Source organism: Artibeus jamaicensis, unplaced genomic scaffold (assembly GCF_021234435.1).
Source record: "Artibeus jamaicensis isolate MK-2021 breed Jamaican fruit bat unplaced genomic scaffold, CSHL_Jam_final contig_548, whole genome shotgun sequence".
Taxonomy (NCBI): domain Eukaryota; kingdom Metazoa; phylum Chordata; class Mammalia; order Chiroptera; family Phyllostomidae; genus Artibeus; species Artibeus jamaicensis.
In genome coordinates this window covers 20295208-20313100 of record NW_026521883.1, presented here as the reverse complement: position 1 = coordinate 20313100, position 17893 = coordinate 20295208, and positions in this window count along the sequence as shown.

The window sequence follows — 17893 nt, the reverse complement described above, 5'->3', positions numbered from 1 at the left end:
TATTTCATGCCAACACCCAACTGTTTTGATTACTGTAGCTTTGTAGTAAGTCTTGAAATCTAAAGGTAAGGTTGATAAGTTAGAAAATAAGTTCTCCAACTTTGTTCTTTTTCAAAATTACTTTGTATGTTGGCCATGGAGGTGCACTGCTCACATCTCCTTCAAAAGAAGGTCTGCTATTGGGAACCTAGTTGATAGCTCCTCCCCGTGGGTTCACCACCAAGTTCACAGAAAGGCCGCGTTTCTTTGGGTAGCTCCTGACCAATGGCTAAGTATGGTGGGGTACTAGCGGTAGCTCTCTTCATCCAATGCAGGCCTCTTCTAACAGACAGCCCTTCCCTGGGGACTTTCCATTTCTGGCTGAAACTCTCAGAACTACAAACTATGGTCTGAAGCCCTTTCCGCACAATTGTTCCTTTCCTGTCTCCTTTCACAGGTGTTGGACCTGTACCGAGGACAGCTCCTTGCTTACCCCTGCTTCATTCCCTTTTATCCTCCCCAGTCCCCCCCCCCGAACTGCCCCACACCCATTAATCTTTTGCATGTTTGGTCTTGCTGCCTGCTTCTCCGAAGTCCCTAACTAACATATTTTGGTTATCCTAGGTCTTTCTCATTTTAATGTACATTTTAGAAATCAAAAACAAAAACCTGCTGGAATTTTATTTCAGTAAGAGTTCATTGACTCTAAAGAGCAATTTGGGTGGAATTGCTGCCTCAACAATACTGAGTCTTACATCATAAATATATCTTGCCATATTATTAGGTCTTCTCTAATTTCTCTCAGCCGTGTTTTGTACTTTTCAGAGTAGAGGTCTCAGACATCTATTGTTGGATTTATTCCTAAGTATTTTATGTTTCTGGTAATACCAATTGGATTTTTTTAAAAAACTGACAATTGATTGCTACTAGTGAATAAGAATACAATTTGAGCTCTGCCTGGTGTGGCTCAGTGGATTGAGCACTGGCCTGCAAACCAAAGGGTTGCCAGTTTGATTCCCAGTCAGGGCACATGCCTGGGTTGCGGGCCAGGTCCCCAGTTGGGGGCACATGAAAGGCAACCATACATTGATGTTTCTCTCCCCCTCTTTCTCCCTCCCTTCCCCTCTGTCCAAAAATAAATAATTTTTTTTAAAAAAAAAGAATACAGTTTGATTTTTGTAATCTGAATTAACCTTTTATCCTAAAACCTTGTTAGACAAAAATTTCCATGGGACCCCAGTGTCCTGTTAAGTGTCGGATGTGGGTACCTGGAGCTCCTCCTATCACGTTCCATCTCCCCAGACACCCACCTCCAACCGCCAATGCCTTCAAAACACAGCTTCTGGAAATTTTTGAAGAAGTCCAAGACTCCAAGTAACACAGCTAAACAATCCACAGTTATAGAGAAATTGGTATTTACTGAGCACCTCTGCCATATTTTATCCCATTTTCATCTTTAAAAGAAAAGAAAAACCCAGTTTATGAGATAAGTTGAAGTAGTCCATTTTAAAGATAAAGAAATTAAATTTCCTTCCTATGGTCACACAGTTGGTCTCTATGTGAGGAAGGATTAAAACCCTTCTGTCTGACCCCAAAGTTCATGCCCTCTCCTCCTGCCTCAGCCTGGCCACCCCCAGGCTGACCCAGGCAGACAGCTGGATTCCAGGACAGGGGCCTAATGAGGGCCGAGTCTTCAGACTGGCTGCTCATGCATTCACTCTGCACGTGGAAGTCCGGAGGCCTGTCTGGGCTCTGGCACTCCAGCCCTACGGCACCTTCAACTCTGTGTGGTTCCCCAGCTTCCTGTTCCACCCACGCTGCTTTTTGAGGGTACCAGTGACCTTTCTCTCACCAGTCTATTTGCAAGTCTAAGCATTGTTTACTTCTCTGCTGCCTTAGCAGAGAATATCTTCTTGGAACTGAGTGACCAGTTTGCGTCTGGTTCTCTTCTAAAGCCCCCGGTCACTTTTTATCTGTCTTCTGTGCTGATTCCTACCTCTTCTCACCGGTCGCCCGCTCTGCTGAGATCTTCTCTTTTGTCCCTCTCCGCCCTCATTCTTAGACACACTCTTTCAAAGACTTGTAGGAGCAAGACCGCTTTCACCAGTGCTGCCAGCCGCCTCAGGCGTGGCCCCCAGACGTCCTGGGTTTTCCGGGACAGCCATCTGTCCTCGTAAAACCATTAAAATATCTGGGAAATTCGAGTAGTTTACCATCTAAATGGTGTTTTTCAGACCTTTCCCCTTCTTCCTTGACTCTCAAAAGAGCACAAATATTTTCTGAGGCCCAGTATGTCTTGATTTGTACTTTGAGGGACATAGCTAACATTTCCGAGAAATGTCCCCACTTGGATGGGCACATTTGCAAAATACAAACCTTGGTGGAAAATAAGCTCACCATAATTCTACCAAAAGGGATAGCAAATTCCCAAGTCCCCTTACTTCTGGAGATACCATCAGTGTTTGTGTTCTCTGCTCCTTCCCTTCGCCCACCTAAACAGCAGTGCAGCCCGTGGTTGGCTCTGCATGTGACGTGGGTTGGGTCTTACAAGGCTTCTACAGCTGTGCTCCCGGCCAGGGCTGGGAATCTTTAAGGTTCTGTACAGTGTCTTATATCACCAAGTTATTGTTTATGTTATTCGTCAATATGGAACTTTTGTAGCCAGGAAAGAACCCAGGTTTGCTGGCCCTTTCATGTGAGTCATTTCTCCTCCGTGCTTTTGCCCATTTTGTTCTACATCTCACCCATGCCAGCTTTGTGTCAGCCTTCAATTCTCCCCCATCGTCACACCCAGCCCTGCAGTTTCCTGTCTCAGGGTTTTTCCCTCTAACCCTTTCTAGCATTCAGGATGTGTGTTCTACAGTAAATCTTTAAGAATTTACTTCGTAAATAACTTATTGCTATTAAAGGATCCATGAGAAACAGAAGTTCCCACATTATGTGGAAATGAACATCGTTAGGCTGTGACCTTCTTCAAGACAAACACCACATCCTGTTTAACTTTATATCACCAGCATCTAGTTCAGTGCCAGGTCCATCATTTAAGTACAGTGAAATATGTTGAATAAATAAACGCCATTTTATGGTGTTACCCCCTTTAATAAGTTCCTTCAGCGTAGAAGAATTTCAGCTTCCCCACTGGGAAAATACTACTCAGAACATGGACATCACAGGTTAAATAGGAAAACCTATGTAAATGTCCGAGCACAGGCCTGGCACAGAGAGCTTGGTCCACGTGCATTCATACTTCCCCGTTAAGCTTTCAGAATTGTCATCACAATTGTACAGTTTCCATAATTGCTCCTGCGTATCAAGGTATTTTTTGCTAGAGCTACTGCTGGGGTAGTACCAAATTCAAGTGTGGGAGTTGTAATAATCTATTTTAAAAAATCTTGCTCCAGTGAAAGGAATATCCACGAAGACTGCTGTCCACGGTACCCTTTGTTATCAGTTTTTGATGTGGAGCTTGCCTGACAGTTCCAACATGCAGGCGTACCCTGGTTTATCTTTTCAGGAGATTCCATACATGCAAAATCTGTTTGAACACTAGGCTTCATAACAGTACGGGCCACTCCCCCCTCTCCTTCCTTACTTTCATACCAAGGGGAAAGTAATACGATCTGCAAGCTGAAAAGCCCCTGGACATTCCCGTGTGTTCACTGTAACACTTAACTCCACACATTTGTATCCAGCAGGGTGGCGAAGGTGTTCATCCCAGGGAGCTGTTAAATCACTTCTGCAGATTTAATAATTCTCATGACTTTTGGAGTGGCAGCTGTCCCTAAATTGAACTATGGCCTCAGTGTTTCTATCTGTGAAATAGAAATAATGGTTTGTGCTCTCCCCCTCTTCTTAGGATTAACAATTCTTATGATACAGAGGAAAGAGCCCTGGACTGGCAGTCAAGAGCACAGAGCCCGATCCCTCGCCGTGACTAGCTGCACAGACCTCAGGGCAAATCACTTCAACTCACTCCCCTTGCCTGTTAAAGGAGAGGTCTGAATTAAGCAATCTCTAAGCCAGCTCCCAAATTAAGCATGATGGGCTTTCAAAGACATGGAACGAGTTCAGTGTCTCTCTTCTTCTACCCAGGGGGGCCAGATGAGGGGAGACTTTGTGTGCACTGTACAGAGGGGCCTTTGGCCTGCGCTGCCTATGGTCAGTGCGTGGCATGTGGATGCCAACTGTGTACACCACAGCCCCGAACACCAGGCCAGAGCTCAGATTGCTGGATTGTGGACAAGAGCCGGAGGGAAGCAGAGGCATGTGGATTACTGGGATACTTTTGCACAGAGATGATTATTATATTTTGTGCAAAAAGAGAACCTATGGCTATGCATTCTTTTCAGGTTTCCAAAGTTGCCCACCAGCCCTCTGGCTTATGGTTGGAGGGATTGCCTGTAATACAGCCCTGCAGAGAAATGGAAGGCTGCCTCTTACAAACTATGAGTGTGAGGCCTCTGGGATGGCCATGCCGAGTTCCAGGCAGGTTGCCTCTGGCCCCAAACCTTTGCGAATACATATCACACCCTAGAATCAGTATGTGGCAATGTGTGTTACAGTTTCCAGCTGTAGTGAAGAGTCACAGTTTCCAGTCAAAATATCTGAATTTAAGTTCCACCTACATGAATTATCTGGCTTTGGGCAATGCTCTGCAGGTCCCTGGGCTGAGTGATGTCGGGGTCAAAGGGAATGGGCATGTGTGGACTACTTTGGTCCAGGGCCAGTCACGGCTGCCCTGGGCCTCATTCCTCTACAAATCTCCTTCTACCCAAATACTATTTTAGGGGAGTCTTCAGAATGAACTGTTTAAGACTGGCCCCTATGGCAGGGAAATTTGAAGAGGGGTGAAACATAAGCCAGAGAGGCTTTAGAACCAGCGGTGCAGGACTGTGCAGTACTGCGACCTTGAAGGGACACGTGTCCTTGGGAGAAGGCTCTGCTTCCTGTAGCATCATTTCACCCCCTGCCGCCCCAGCTGCACCTGGCTTCCCTTCCCAGGCACCCTAACTTGGTGGCTCGCCATTGGACCCATTCTGGATCTTGGTTTGTCTTCCTCTCTACCTGTGCGGCCCCCGACTGTTATGTTCCAAGGATGTCCCTGGGAAGCCCTGTCTCAGGCTCTTTCCTCACAGAAAGGGCCTGCCAAAGAGTCCCGCCCCACTTCGTTTGGGACGTGCATCCTGGCAAGGGATGGTGACGTGCCTGGGGCCACTGCTGCTGCCGCAGCCCAGCCAGGTGCTCGCCTCCAGTTGGTTGAGTGAGGTAGTCATCGCAAGTGCCGCGTTGGAACCCTCTTCCCCCGCTGAGCCAGGGTTAAGGAGGCTTTTCTGTGAGAAGGTGCCTGAATCAGAGCTTTTGCTCTACTAAGACAAAGAGGTCTATTTGAATGTCAATTTAAAATAGTTGCTTCTGCCCTGGCTGGTGTGGCTAGTGGATTGGAGCGCCAGCAGACGAACCAAGAAGTCTTTGGTTCGATCCCCTGTCGGGACACATGCCTGGGTTGCAGTTCAGGTCCCCAGTTGGGGGTATGCAGGAGACAACCAGTTGATGTTTCTGTCACACATCTATGTTTCTCTCCCTCCCCCTCTCTAAAAATAAATAAAATCTTAAATAAACTATAATAGTTGCTTGTGTCATTGTGGCCCAAGGAATGCACATAGGCTGGGGAGTCAGACTGGCCCTGGGTTTGAACTCCAACTTTGCCATTCACTGTCTATATAACATGCTGGCAAACTGCCGCATCTGGTTTACCCATGTGTCCAACGGAGATGCTGACGCTTCCGCACAGCTGTTGCGAGGGATAAAGAGCTGTGTGGTGGAATGTGCCCGGCCCATGGCGCCACTCTGAAGGGTTCTTGTTGCTTCCCTTCCATCAGAGAAAGACCAAACTATCCAAAATATGATTTCCTTCAGAAATTCCCTAACAGGAATTTTTCTGTTAAAAGTAGTAATTGATCAAAGATCTACCTGATCATATCAATTCAGGTATTAAAATGTCCGAAGTAAATAGATCCATTTGCAGCAGGGATTGCCCATACAGCAGAACTGCTAGGAAAGGGGTCTGCCAGCTTAGTCCCCTCCCTCACCACACATGTCCCCGCCCTCACCAACCCAACCCTGCCTAGCTAGGGTTTGAAGGGGAAAATGCCCTCAAGTTTGTCTAGGATTTCTAGACACAAAATAACTATTATAATTAGAAACTCTCATTAGAACTATCCTTTTTCTCAGGAAACCCTCGCTAATGGAGAGGATCACTGGTTTATGGTTTATGGTTTCCTGGTTTATGGTTTACACCAAGACCATTTGTGTGTAAGTGTGTGTGTGTGTGTCTCAGAAGTAACTAATCCCAACACAGCAGAATGAGTCAGCTTACATATTGTGACCGGTCTATTTGGAATACTTTCAGCTCTTGCACTTGTTTTCCATCTTGTTAGATGGCTCATTAAGACAGCCAAAATGACAAGCTCTACAGTGCCACTGGCCCCGTTTGTTTCTTTATGCACAGATGAACCTTACAAGACGTGTGCTGCAAACAACATGGGGATTTGAAAAATCTTTAAAGAACCACTGCAAAAACTTAGCTGCCACTTGCAATATAAATGTTGCCATATCTTTGCTTATTTCTATTCCCCTTCATATTGAGGAGACTATGATACACTTAAAACTGGAAACACATCCGGACACAACCCAAACAAGTTGTATCTTATTTATCCAAGTTCCTCAAAGCCACAAACATGTTTCTACGATGACAGCCACACTGCAATATAAGTACATCAAATCTTTAGTTCTAAATGACAAAGCTGTATGGTTTTTTTTGTGTGTGCTTTCATGGTACATGCTTTTAAAAAATGTTTCTGCTATTCAACTTAAGATACTCAAGTTGCTAACTTCTAAGCAAAGCAATCACAGGAAGGAATTCTTTCTGCCCGAAGCTGGTAGCATAACAGAAATTCAACTCATAAACAGCTTTCGAAATCACATTGTGATCAAATTGTGCTGATAAGGAGTCTTTCTTAGCAGAACACTGTAGGTCCCAAATTTTCTGGGATTGCCCTGATTTTCAGTGCCCAACCCATTGCCAAGCTCTGTATAAAGACAAAGTACCCCATTTTCTGGTTCCGAGAAGCTGTCAATATACAGCTTTATTTAAAGATAAGCGCACATGCAGTTCTTATGTTTTTAAAAGAAGTATCACTGTCCCAATTTGTCTGTATTGAAACTACAATTTTCTAGGGTCTGTTTGCTTAGATCTGTGATATCTCTATGTAATGCTTCCAAGTTCAGAGAGAGTTTTATTTCTCTCTCATAAAAACCTCCTTTTTATGCACTCGGAGTAGCCCAAGTGGGTTTTTCATTACGTGGTCTTATAATTGAAGGGGTACAAGTGGAAAACAATTGTTCCTCATGTCCAACTATAATTTTCTAGAAAGACATTTAAGTCTTCAACTCCTGGCTACCTGAAACAAAGTACAGATGTCTGGAATTTCTCCTATTTTTAGTTTTGGAATAGATCTTTTCTTATGGCAATGAGAATAAATAAAACAATTCTTGTTCTGGTGCTGTTGAAGGGAGAAAAGAAAAATCAGTCCTTGAATATTTGCAAGAAAAGCCCATCACTTGCCACTAGAACAGACACTAATTAAAAAGCTGAAGTTAGAAGTAAAATAAATTTGCCACTCTTCAAATAGTTTATCAATTTCAAAATACGTTGGAAAAAAACCCACCCTCACTCCCCTCACCGAGCATACCACGGCTGGTGACAGTCTGCATGCTCATGTATTTTGCCACAGTGTGGAATTTCTCCCTTCGGATGAAAACCTACAGAAATAAACTCTGCAAAAATGATAGATTGTTCCCCCCTCCATCTTCTCATGTCAATGAGATATTTTGAATGAACTGTTTTCTCATCACAAAGTGCACGTCCAAGTTGCTTTCACAAAAATCAAGCAGCAGTTATTAAATAGAACACATTCTATTAAAAGTTATCCAAGACTAACAAGACCTCAAGCAATGAACATATTGCAAAGAATTTTCCTCAATAGTTGCATGAATTTTATTATCTTTTCAAGAAAATGTGCAAATATCAAGGTTACCTGAGGCAGCAGTCACTTCTAGTTATTGGACTCTTGAAGCTGGTGAGTTTTGCTAACGATGCGCGGCTGTTCAAGAACCGGGTGGCTTTTCCGGCAATCACTCTTTGTGTGCCATCTTTTATAAAGGTGCTTCTTGTTGCTAAGAGATCAGTTGCTTAGAGACCAAATCATTTTTAAAAAAATATATATGTCAGGGGCCAACATAAATTATAAGCAAATTTTGTCATTTCAGCTCCCACTCGGAATGTTTGGCTTTTGTAATAGATCGTAACGTGCCGAGGTAAGCCAATTACTAATCACAAATAGAAAACTGGCCATGAGGAGGAGACCAGATCTGTGCGTACGCTCCCCTGGACAGAGAGTAATGCCTCCGAGTACCTGTGAGGGAGTGCCTGTGCCGTGGGGCTCCCTGAAACTCCGGCCCCTGTGGGAGTCCCAGACATTTGCCGGAAATAGGGACTCACGTGCACACATATACCTGCCTGTCCCAGACAAACTTGAGTGCCTTTTGGAGTATGAAGACATGTGAAAATTGCAGAGCTACTTTAGTCTTTCCGAAAGAAAGTGAAGAGAAAAATGTTATGCTCAGGAAAATGTAACTTGGAAATCTGAAGGGATCTTAACCTTCAGCAAGCTGTTTTCCTGTGAGAACAACTGTTGTCACCACTTCAGATCCAGGTGTGCGCGTGGTGGAGGGAGGGGATTTGCACACACATCTGCCTTCTGTCTTCTCCCCTGTACTCAGATCCAGCGTTGGCCAGGAGACGGGGGTGCACGCGGTTGGTGAAGTTAGGCAAGGTTTGGCTTTGGGCTTCTTTCTCTCCCCTGCTGAGACTCTCTCCCCTCAGATTAACTGTCACTGAAGTGTTTCCTCTCCCAGAGACACTTGTGCTTTAGGAACATATTTTTAAATAAAAGACTCCTAAATTTCTTTAAGATTCAAGTGAATGGTAGCATTCCAAACTTCTTAACAGGTAGGATGGGAGATCTTGGGGAGCTGAATCAAGCCAGACACAACGCTTTGCTGTGTAACTCAACCACAAGTTCATTCCTCCTCCCTCTCTTCTCGGTCCCATCTTAAGAGAGAAGAAAGCAAATCAGGGATCAAAGACACGGAGTTAAAAATCAAGGTCAGAGTAGCTAGGATCTCAAGAGTTTTATTTTTTCTTCTACTAGTCTCCGAAGTGCTGGCCATTAGAGGAGATTCCATGCCTTCGCCTTGATAGTCTTGTGATGAACACAGGGCAGGGAGTGGGGAGGCGCAGTGGGAGCTGCAGTGCCAGAGTCAGGCGGGAAGACTCGGAGGTCAGGTGTCCACTTGCTTCTTAGCTCTGGTCACTTGTCAGATGAGCATCATTTCAGTGCTCATGTACAAAATCAATCAAAGATGCGCAACTGATTTGAGTTTGTGTGTGTGTGTGTGTGTGTGTGTGTGTGTGTGTGTGTGTGTAGCAGTAAGACATGGATAATATAGCCTGTGCAGATGGGATGGGGCTAACACTCAGCAGAAACTCACTACGAGAGGAAATGAAATGCCTTTCCCCAACCCAAGCTCCGAGTGAAATGAACACACAGCGTTTGAGTGTCACGGAACAAACACAGGCCAACTAAGCATAAATGTTTTCTGGTGAAGTCTTTTTCCTTCTTCTAACCCCCCAAATTTCTCTTTGTTGCCTACTTTTTGAGAGAGAGAGAAGAATTAGGGGTAAAAGAAAAGTAAGAGAAACGAGGATTTTGGAGTACGTAGTGGGAGCCTGGGAAGGAACGCTTGTTGGGGGGACGGGCGGGGGAGAGGAACTTCAGGGAGGAAGAGGCCGTGAAGTCAACTGTGTGTCCTTCGGTGCTGAAACCACCTTCTATGTCATATCTTTGCCCCTTTTCAAGTTTCTACAGGGCTTTTGCACTTAGAGCACAATTAAATGTTTTGGTTGTTTTTTTTTAATTCTAAGTCAAAGGAGAAAAAAAGCAGAAGTGATTGGCCTGAGGGGGTTGAACTATATCAGGGGAAAACAGGACCTCGTGTGCCCGGTTCCCTGCAAAGCAGGTGCTCTGCATACATGTGTATTTTGCCCCTCAATAAAAAAAAAAGGCCCACTCTTCTTCTTATCCCTCCACCCTGATGTCTCTATTCCTTTGGGTCTGCTATGGTTCCCTCTCCCTGCATGTGGCCATTTGTTTGGATTCTGGGGCTCTACCTCTGGGACATGAGGCCCCACACTTGCCACTCGGCCACCTCTTGCCTACCATGAGGTAGCACAGGCATCATTCTGGATAGCAGTCCTTGGCGGGCTCCAAGCTCTCACCTGCCTGGGTGGAGGGAGGAGATGCAATTGTTTACAAAGGACCCATTCAGATGCCAACACTGTGTAGCTCAAGGAAATAGGGCTCTGCCAACTTGAAGCTTTGAAAGGAAAATTCTTTTGCATGGATGTAACTGCTTGCATTGAGGACTTCAGTCCAGTGCTATTTGGGGTCGTGCAGTGTGGCAGGCCACTTCTCCACAGCCTGCCCCACCACTGCTGGGGAGCTGCCAGCCCAGGCAAGCCCCATCTCCCAACCTCAGGAATGAGGACACAGCTGGGACCCTAGAACTGTAGGCTCCTGCCTCCAGATCAGGATATGCCCCGAGCATCCCCTGCAGAAGTGGCTGCCACTGCAAGGTGCCTTTTTTGTTGGGGGAAGCCAGTGTCCCCTGATGCCACTCTCAGTTGAGTACCCAAAGCTCCTGATGCTGTCTATTGTCTACTGCCAGTAATTCCTCCAGGACTTGCCTCTCCTGGCTGAAAACCTGAGACACCGTGTCTAGAAAAGCTACACAGTCCCCTGTTTAGATAGGAGGCAGGAAGAATCCACTTCTATCTTGGGAGGCTCCAGTGCAGTGACCTGCAACTCTGTTCCTATTTCTCTAAGAAACTGCTCCCAGAACAGGCTAAATAGCCTACAGAAAAGCATGACCCGCTAGGTCAGAATGGCAGCTGCTTCAAGTGTTTGGGGTCCTCCCCAGAAAGACCTCAGCGTGCAGCCTAGAGCAGCCACTACGAGCATGACCAGTACCAAACAAGCTTACCTTTTTGCAAGCAATTTACCTGGCCCGATGCCCTGTGCTGGGCAAAAAGCTCCTCTTATCAGCCAGAGCACCAGGGGGAGACAGAGGAGAGCCTGCTCTGGAAAAGTCACCTCCAGCTGTCCAGCCTAGAGGTGACTGTTAAAAAGTAAGGCTTGAGCAGCAGAGGGCAGCAAAGCACAACTGCCTCAAAGTGAACGCTCGAGCACCCTGGAGGCAGGAAGTGAAAATGGAGAGGGTCTGCTTCCCAGGGCACAGTGGCTCATCCTGACCAGAGGTACTGCAACCAAGCTCACCCTTGTACTGATTGCATCTCTGGACGCAAAAATTTCTGTCAAAGTCAACAGGCATGCTAAGACCTTAGACATGGAGGCCTGGCTCAAGGGTGAGCCGACCTCAAAATGCATGGTTATAGTTGGCTTCCCTGATCAAACACCCTCCTCTTGGTCTTACCTCCTCCTTGCAGTGATGGAGGCCGTAAGACACCACATTTCATCCTCTCCTTTTGGCAGCTCATCGCAGCCCTACTCAGCAAAAAAAAGTCTCTGAATACCTTGCTTCCCACTTCTAGATTGTACCCCAGCTTTGTGGGGCATACGTCTGACCACATACACAGCTATGAGTTCTGAAGTAAGTACCTAAAGATCAAGGCCAGACATAGTGTATCACTTGGGTGCTCAGGAAAGACTCACCCTTGTACTCTTCACCAATAAAGAGGCTGCTCCAGCTCTCCAGGAAAATTCATGTGTAACAACTCTCTGCCCCTTCTCTCCCTGACCTCTTTCTTTCTATCCCTGCCCCTAGAAAATATGGCTTCCACCCACCCCAAATTTCCCAGCGGTCTGGAGTTATACAAACACTCTAGCAGCCAGCCTGCCATTGGGGGAGCTACAGCAACCCCCTTCCAGGAAGGGCTCCTAGATGCCCCGCTGGGATGTTTGGAAGCCTGCAACAAAGGATCCGCCAGCCTCCCCTAGGTGCCAGGGCAAGCACACGTGTCCAGCCCATCTTGTTAGTTGCCAGACATTTAAGGCTGAGAGCTCTTAGACTGCAATTGATATGATAATTAACATAACAAGAGAGCACGGCCTGATCAGCCCCGCCACAGTCCACCAATTTCATGGCTTTTCTTGGAGAAAGAACCGTGCGTGATGTTCTTCTCATTGTCAGCCTCTGGTTGACCCTCTTCACAGATGGCAATTTACCCCTCATCACTGCCTTTGACGACTTTCGTGTACAAATTATACCTGTCTGTGCAGTAGTTCCATGAGCGAGGCAAGACTGGGGAGAGGAACGGGAAACACGAGCACGATGCAGTGGGGGGAAGAGGAAGCAAACGGAAGCCAAGAGCCTCGAACTGAGGAACTGATGCAGCCCCACAAGGTGCACGCTTTAATATCCACACAGTAACCCACTAACTCTGGCGTCTTCTAAGCCTCAAAAAAGTGGGGGTAATTACTAACTGCAACACAATCATAAGCTGACAGTGTTGTTTTAGCAAGGTACAATTAAACTGAGCAAAATTGGCAAGTCAAACTAGCCTCCATTCTCCTCTGTCTTTTTTTCTGACCCATCTCTGAGTTCATCTCACCCTGCCTCCCTCCTCCCTCAACCTGTATGTCCCACTCGGCCACGTCTCCTCTGCAGGCCAGCACCCTCCGTCCCACGACGCAAGCCTGGGACAGACACACATCTTTAAACGAGGTGGGCCGAGATGAAGACCAAGAAGCACTAACTGAACTGTCTTCAGGTACTTTGTTGGGATTCTACTCTCCCCACCCTCCTACCAATGCCAGTCCCCTGGATGGCTGACTCCTGTCTGAACCACAGTCTTCAACCAGCAGGATATAAAGTGCTTCCTACTGCACTCAGCACAGCGCATTTCAAAGCCAAGCGCACTCTGACCGCGGTCCGAAGCGCCCTGTGTACCGGCACCAGGTCTTCAACAGCTGAAACGGGTGTCTTCCTCAGGAGAATAATGCCTCTGTGCTGTTTATGCTGCGTGGGCCTTTTTGTTTTGTTTTGTTTTTGTTTTAAGTAACAGCTTTTATTGAAATATTAAAATGTTTAAAAAATTAAAAAGTACACAATTCAATGGGTTTTTTTAGCGTCTTTACATAGTCGTGCACCCATCACTATAATCAATGCCACAGCACTCCCATCACCCCAAAAAGCAATCCTGTACCTGTTGGCAGTCACTCTCCACCCCTCCCCCATTTGTTTCTATAGTTTTGCCTGTCTGGACATTTCATAGAAATGGAAGCATGTAATACGTGGTCTTTTGTGACTTGCTTCTTTCACTTAGCACAATGTTTCAAGATTTACCCACAAAGCCAGTGTCACTACTTCGTTTCTTTTTGTGACTAGATAATATTCCATTGATGGATATACCACATTTTGTTTATCCATTGGAGACTTGACGGACATTTGCGTACTTTCCACTTGTTGGCTGCGGTGAACATTCCCATACAAATGTTTGTGTGGACATGTGTTTTCAGGTCCCGTGGGTCTCTACCTGCTGAGGAGTGGAATTGCTGAGTCATGTCGTAACTCTAGCTTGAAACTTCAGGAGCCAGATTGTTTTCCAAAGTGGCTGTACCTTATATGGTATCTCATAATATTTTGTGTCCTCTGTTAGTTGGGAGCTTTTGGTCACAAAATGTGAAGACTCAGTCCATTTACTTTGGGGAAGGGAGGGCTTGTGGTAAGGCTGTCCACAGGAGTCTGGCCGTGGCCTGGTCCTTACTCCTCAGGCTTTCCAGGGCTCCAAGGGATTGCTCCTCAGGAAGAACAATGTTGACTTCTGCTCCCGATCCTGATACTGCAGCCTCCCCCGCTCAGGGTTTCCTAACTCTTTTTCTCGTGCGGGTTTGTTGACTTGTAAGCATGGAGCAGGCAACCAGTGGAAGGTTGATGAAAATTTCCCAGAAGGAAACATAGGCAGGATCTGTGCACTGAAGATACACTGGGTTCCGTACGAGCAAGAATTGGACACCTCGTGCGTGCGACATCTCGAGAGAAGTGAGCTGTGACCTCTTATAGAAGCAGACAGGAGGTTCTGCTCCAGTCTTGCTGAGGAGAGTCCCAGCAGAAAAAGCTCTTGGTCCATCCTGCCCAACATTCCACCCACAGGGTGGTGCCAGCAGAGGGCAGCACTGAACAGGAGTGGGGCTGCCCACCACGTCTTCCTCTGGTGCAAGACTCATCGCAATGACACCTGCTCCAAACACAAAACAGGCCTCTGGGAATGCTCCAGAAGATTAGTCAGTCTTTCTTCTTGCCTATCCTGTCCTCCCTCACCCCCTAGACCAACTTCACTCAAAATAATGGAAAACACTCTCTGTGCTTTAAGGGAGAAAACAAAAAGACAAGAATGCTAACGACTGCCACCGCATTAGTGTGGTTGTGGCCAGAGGCACTGCCGAAACTGTGAAACCATGGAACGTGGTCCCAGGCAAACCAGGGGAGGTCTGGTTTGAAGTGACCAGGAAACCGAGCCCACTTAAACTTGGGGCTTCTTTCAGTGCCACTTCCTGGAGGGTGTTGTGAGCCTTCTTGGGCTCTGGGGCAGCTGCAGGTCAGACACTGGTCCCACGGCTCCGGTCGGAGCCTGTTCCCACAGCGGCTCCCTCAGGCCCCTCCTCCTCTCCTGGGCCCAAACACCTTTGCCCCAACTCTGCTCCAGCCAGGTCTTCACCCCACTCTCAAGTGGATCCCTCTTCCAGTCCTTCAGTTGAAACCCCCAAAATTATTGTTAAAGTGACTCCTGATTCTCTTCAATGATTCAGGGCTAAAACTACTTAAGGAAAGAAACAGAAGTACCACGTTCTTGATGTCTAACCCAGATTAGATCCAAGTCACCAGGTGATTTCATTGGCAACTAGTAGGAAAAACCATGTGCATCTTGGAGGTGGGGCGGGAAATGAAAGTGGAAGGTTAAAGAGTTCCATTCACTGCCTCAGCAAAATAGTCCATGGGCGACCAGATGTGATGCACCAAAGCTAGACAATTACAATATTGGAGTAAAATGTAACTGATAGAAAGTCGCTTTTGTATAATAATTTAAAAGCACCATGAATTTGATAAGGCCATCTTACGGCGCTGAAGACTCTTTTCCCCTCGCCTCTTTGCCCTGTAAAAGTTCACGAATATTTCAAGAGTAAAGACTGCATCCTTCTCATGTTCCTGTCCCCTCACCACTGATGCCTGTAGCACTTTGCAGTTGTACAGTGATTTTTGAGTGAATGAAACTGTTTACCCTTTGCCTCGTGTCCGCAGCCCCTGCCTTCCCCGGCCCTCCTCAGTTTCTGACGGCTGTTACCTGAGCTGTCAGTCCTGCCCCATTCCCAGACCAATCCTTCCTTGAGGCAGGAATTCTTACTTACACAGCCCCAGTTCTGCCCACCAGCCAAAGTGTGTCACCGACTCCCTGCCTCCCCCCAGTGGTCTAGTTTGAGCTTTTGTGCCCTGGAGCTGACCTCTAGTGTTGCACATTTGCTACTCGGGCCCCAGGTTCTCTGCCATCCCATACCCCCGGGGGGTCCCCCGCTGAAGCCTGGACACTCCCACCTAAGGCTTCACCACTTGGTATCCAAGTTCATCTAATCTCGTTTCCTTGCTGTGGTAACCTGTCCAGTAAGCAAGCCAGCCCCAGCCCCTCACCTTTTGGCAGGCCCCTGCTGCCCACTGCAGAGCGAGGATGCACTAGCCCCCTCCTCTGCTCCTCTGCTCTTATCCCACTCCCTGTCCTCACCCCGCATCCCTACTCTTTCCTGGAAAGAGAAGTCCTGCTCCGAGCCTCTGGCCCAACAGCTCGCTCCCTGTCACACTCAGACCGTCCTCAGTGGTGACAACACCTCTCTGCCCTGGGTCTGGTCTCTGCTTTGCCCCTCTCATAGGACACCCCCACCTCTATTCCTCAACCCCTGGTACTGGCCACTTGTTTCAATCAAGATAGGGGATTGCTGTGCCCTTTGCCCTCCCAGCTGGCCCACTGTTGACGAGAGGGTTCATTCTAGATTCCTTCTTGCCCTGTTAAGAAAAATGAAAGGTGAACTAAGCGGGAGAGGTTGATCTGAAATGAAACGGGTTTGTTGCTGTAGAACTAGGGTATTTCGCTAGTTATATTCTTCACAAAGGGGAGGGTTGCCGGTGCAGGTCTCTGACGATCAGACATGTGGAATTATCTGGCACAGTCCCACTTTCCATTGTGCTTCATTCTCTTCCATGAGGCGGATTTATTTTGTGCTTTATTAAATACACAAGTCTTTGTATTTCAAATGCTTTGTTAGACTTCATACACGTTTCCAAAAGCATTTTAAATGAATTCCTTCTCTGGTCATGAGTTTGGGAAGAGGGGCTGGGCTGCTGCATGTGGGTCTCCTGAGAAGGTTCGAGAAAGTGTCGCTCTCCCAGGGGGCCCTCACTCCTGACCTGCCCTGGCTTCAGACTCTGGGAGTCATGCTTTCATCAACAGGGATGTGGGTCTGGCTCTGCTTGTCACCCCGTGTGGCTTCTTGACAGGCGCGGCTGCAAACCACTCCCCTAACTCCTCAGTTTCTGATGATGTCGCACTCCTACTCAGTGTCACAGGAATCATCTAGAAATGAGGCAGTGTGTTTTCCTTTGCACAGTGCCTGGTACATAGTAAGCACTCAGTAAATGTTAGCTATTAATAATAAAAAGAACAAATCGAGAATGGGGCCCACGGTATGGATAGGAGCTGCTAGGAGTACTCAGGGCGCCAGGACAGGGGAGGGCAGCCACACTCTTGGAGAACCATTTATTTAATGTTTCTGAACTGGAGGGACTTTCAGTTCTATAAAGCAGAAAAAGAAAGGCTTTTGGCCAAATGACAATGATAAGGAACTTTTATTATTCCTAAATCTCCAAAAGAGTTGAAGTGGGTTAGACATCTTGCTTAATACCCAACATGGAGATTTACGACCAAACACACCACCCCATCTGTCTTTGGTCTTGACCATGAGAATTCCAGTTGGCCAGGTGACACAGAGAACTTTCACAATGGTCCAGCACCTCCTAAGGAAGGAGATGAGGCCAGTGTGTTGTGTTAAACCAATTAAGCAGCCACTATTTGCAAGATTCTCACCTAAAGCCAGGGAACAGAAAGATAAACAGCTGAGCTTCTGCCTTCAGAGTCCAGAAATAACCTGCTGCCTTAAGCCCAGGCTGACAGCATTGCTTCTTTCCTGCCTCTTCTCCTGTCACGTGGCTCTGCACATTGGAAGTGGAAGTTTGCCTCCACTTCCTGAGCTTCTCCAATTCCCAAAGATCCTCTAGCACTACCTTAACTTCTAAAACTACTTATCTGGGGCAGAGGCCTGTGACTGGCGGTGCTCCTTGCCCTGAAGGCTAGAGCTCAGCATCAAGGTGCAGGCAAAGCCCATGCTTCACTTTGAGTAGTCCAGAGCCAGAAAGCATTCCCCCCAAGCTCTGGATTGGATGCTCTTGGATAGGACGCTGGCTACCCTCCCCACCCTCCTGCCCCAGATTTTGTGTTGCTTTGGTCCCAAGCATGCCTGGTAGTCGAGCCAACCTAAGTTGGGCAGAAAACTAGGTGTGAAGCAAGTTGTAGAAAACCTTGAGTGTGAAGGTATGGAATCAGAAGATGGAGCACTGGAACTTTAGCAGGGACTCCACATGATCGGAGCAGTGCTCCCCACACTGGTGGTGGGCAGCGTGGATTGGGTGGCCATAGCCGGAAGTTAAAGAGGCTGGTCGCATAGACTCAGAT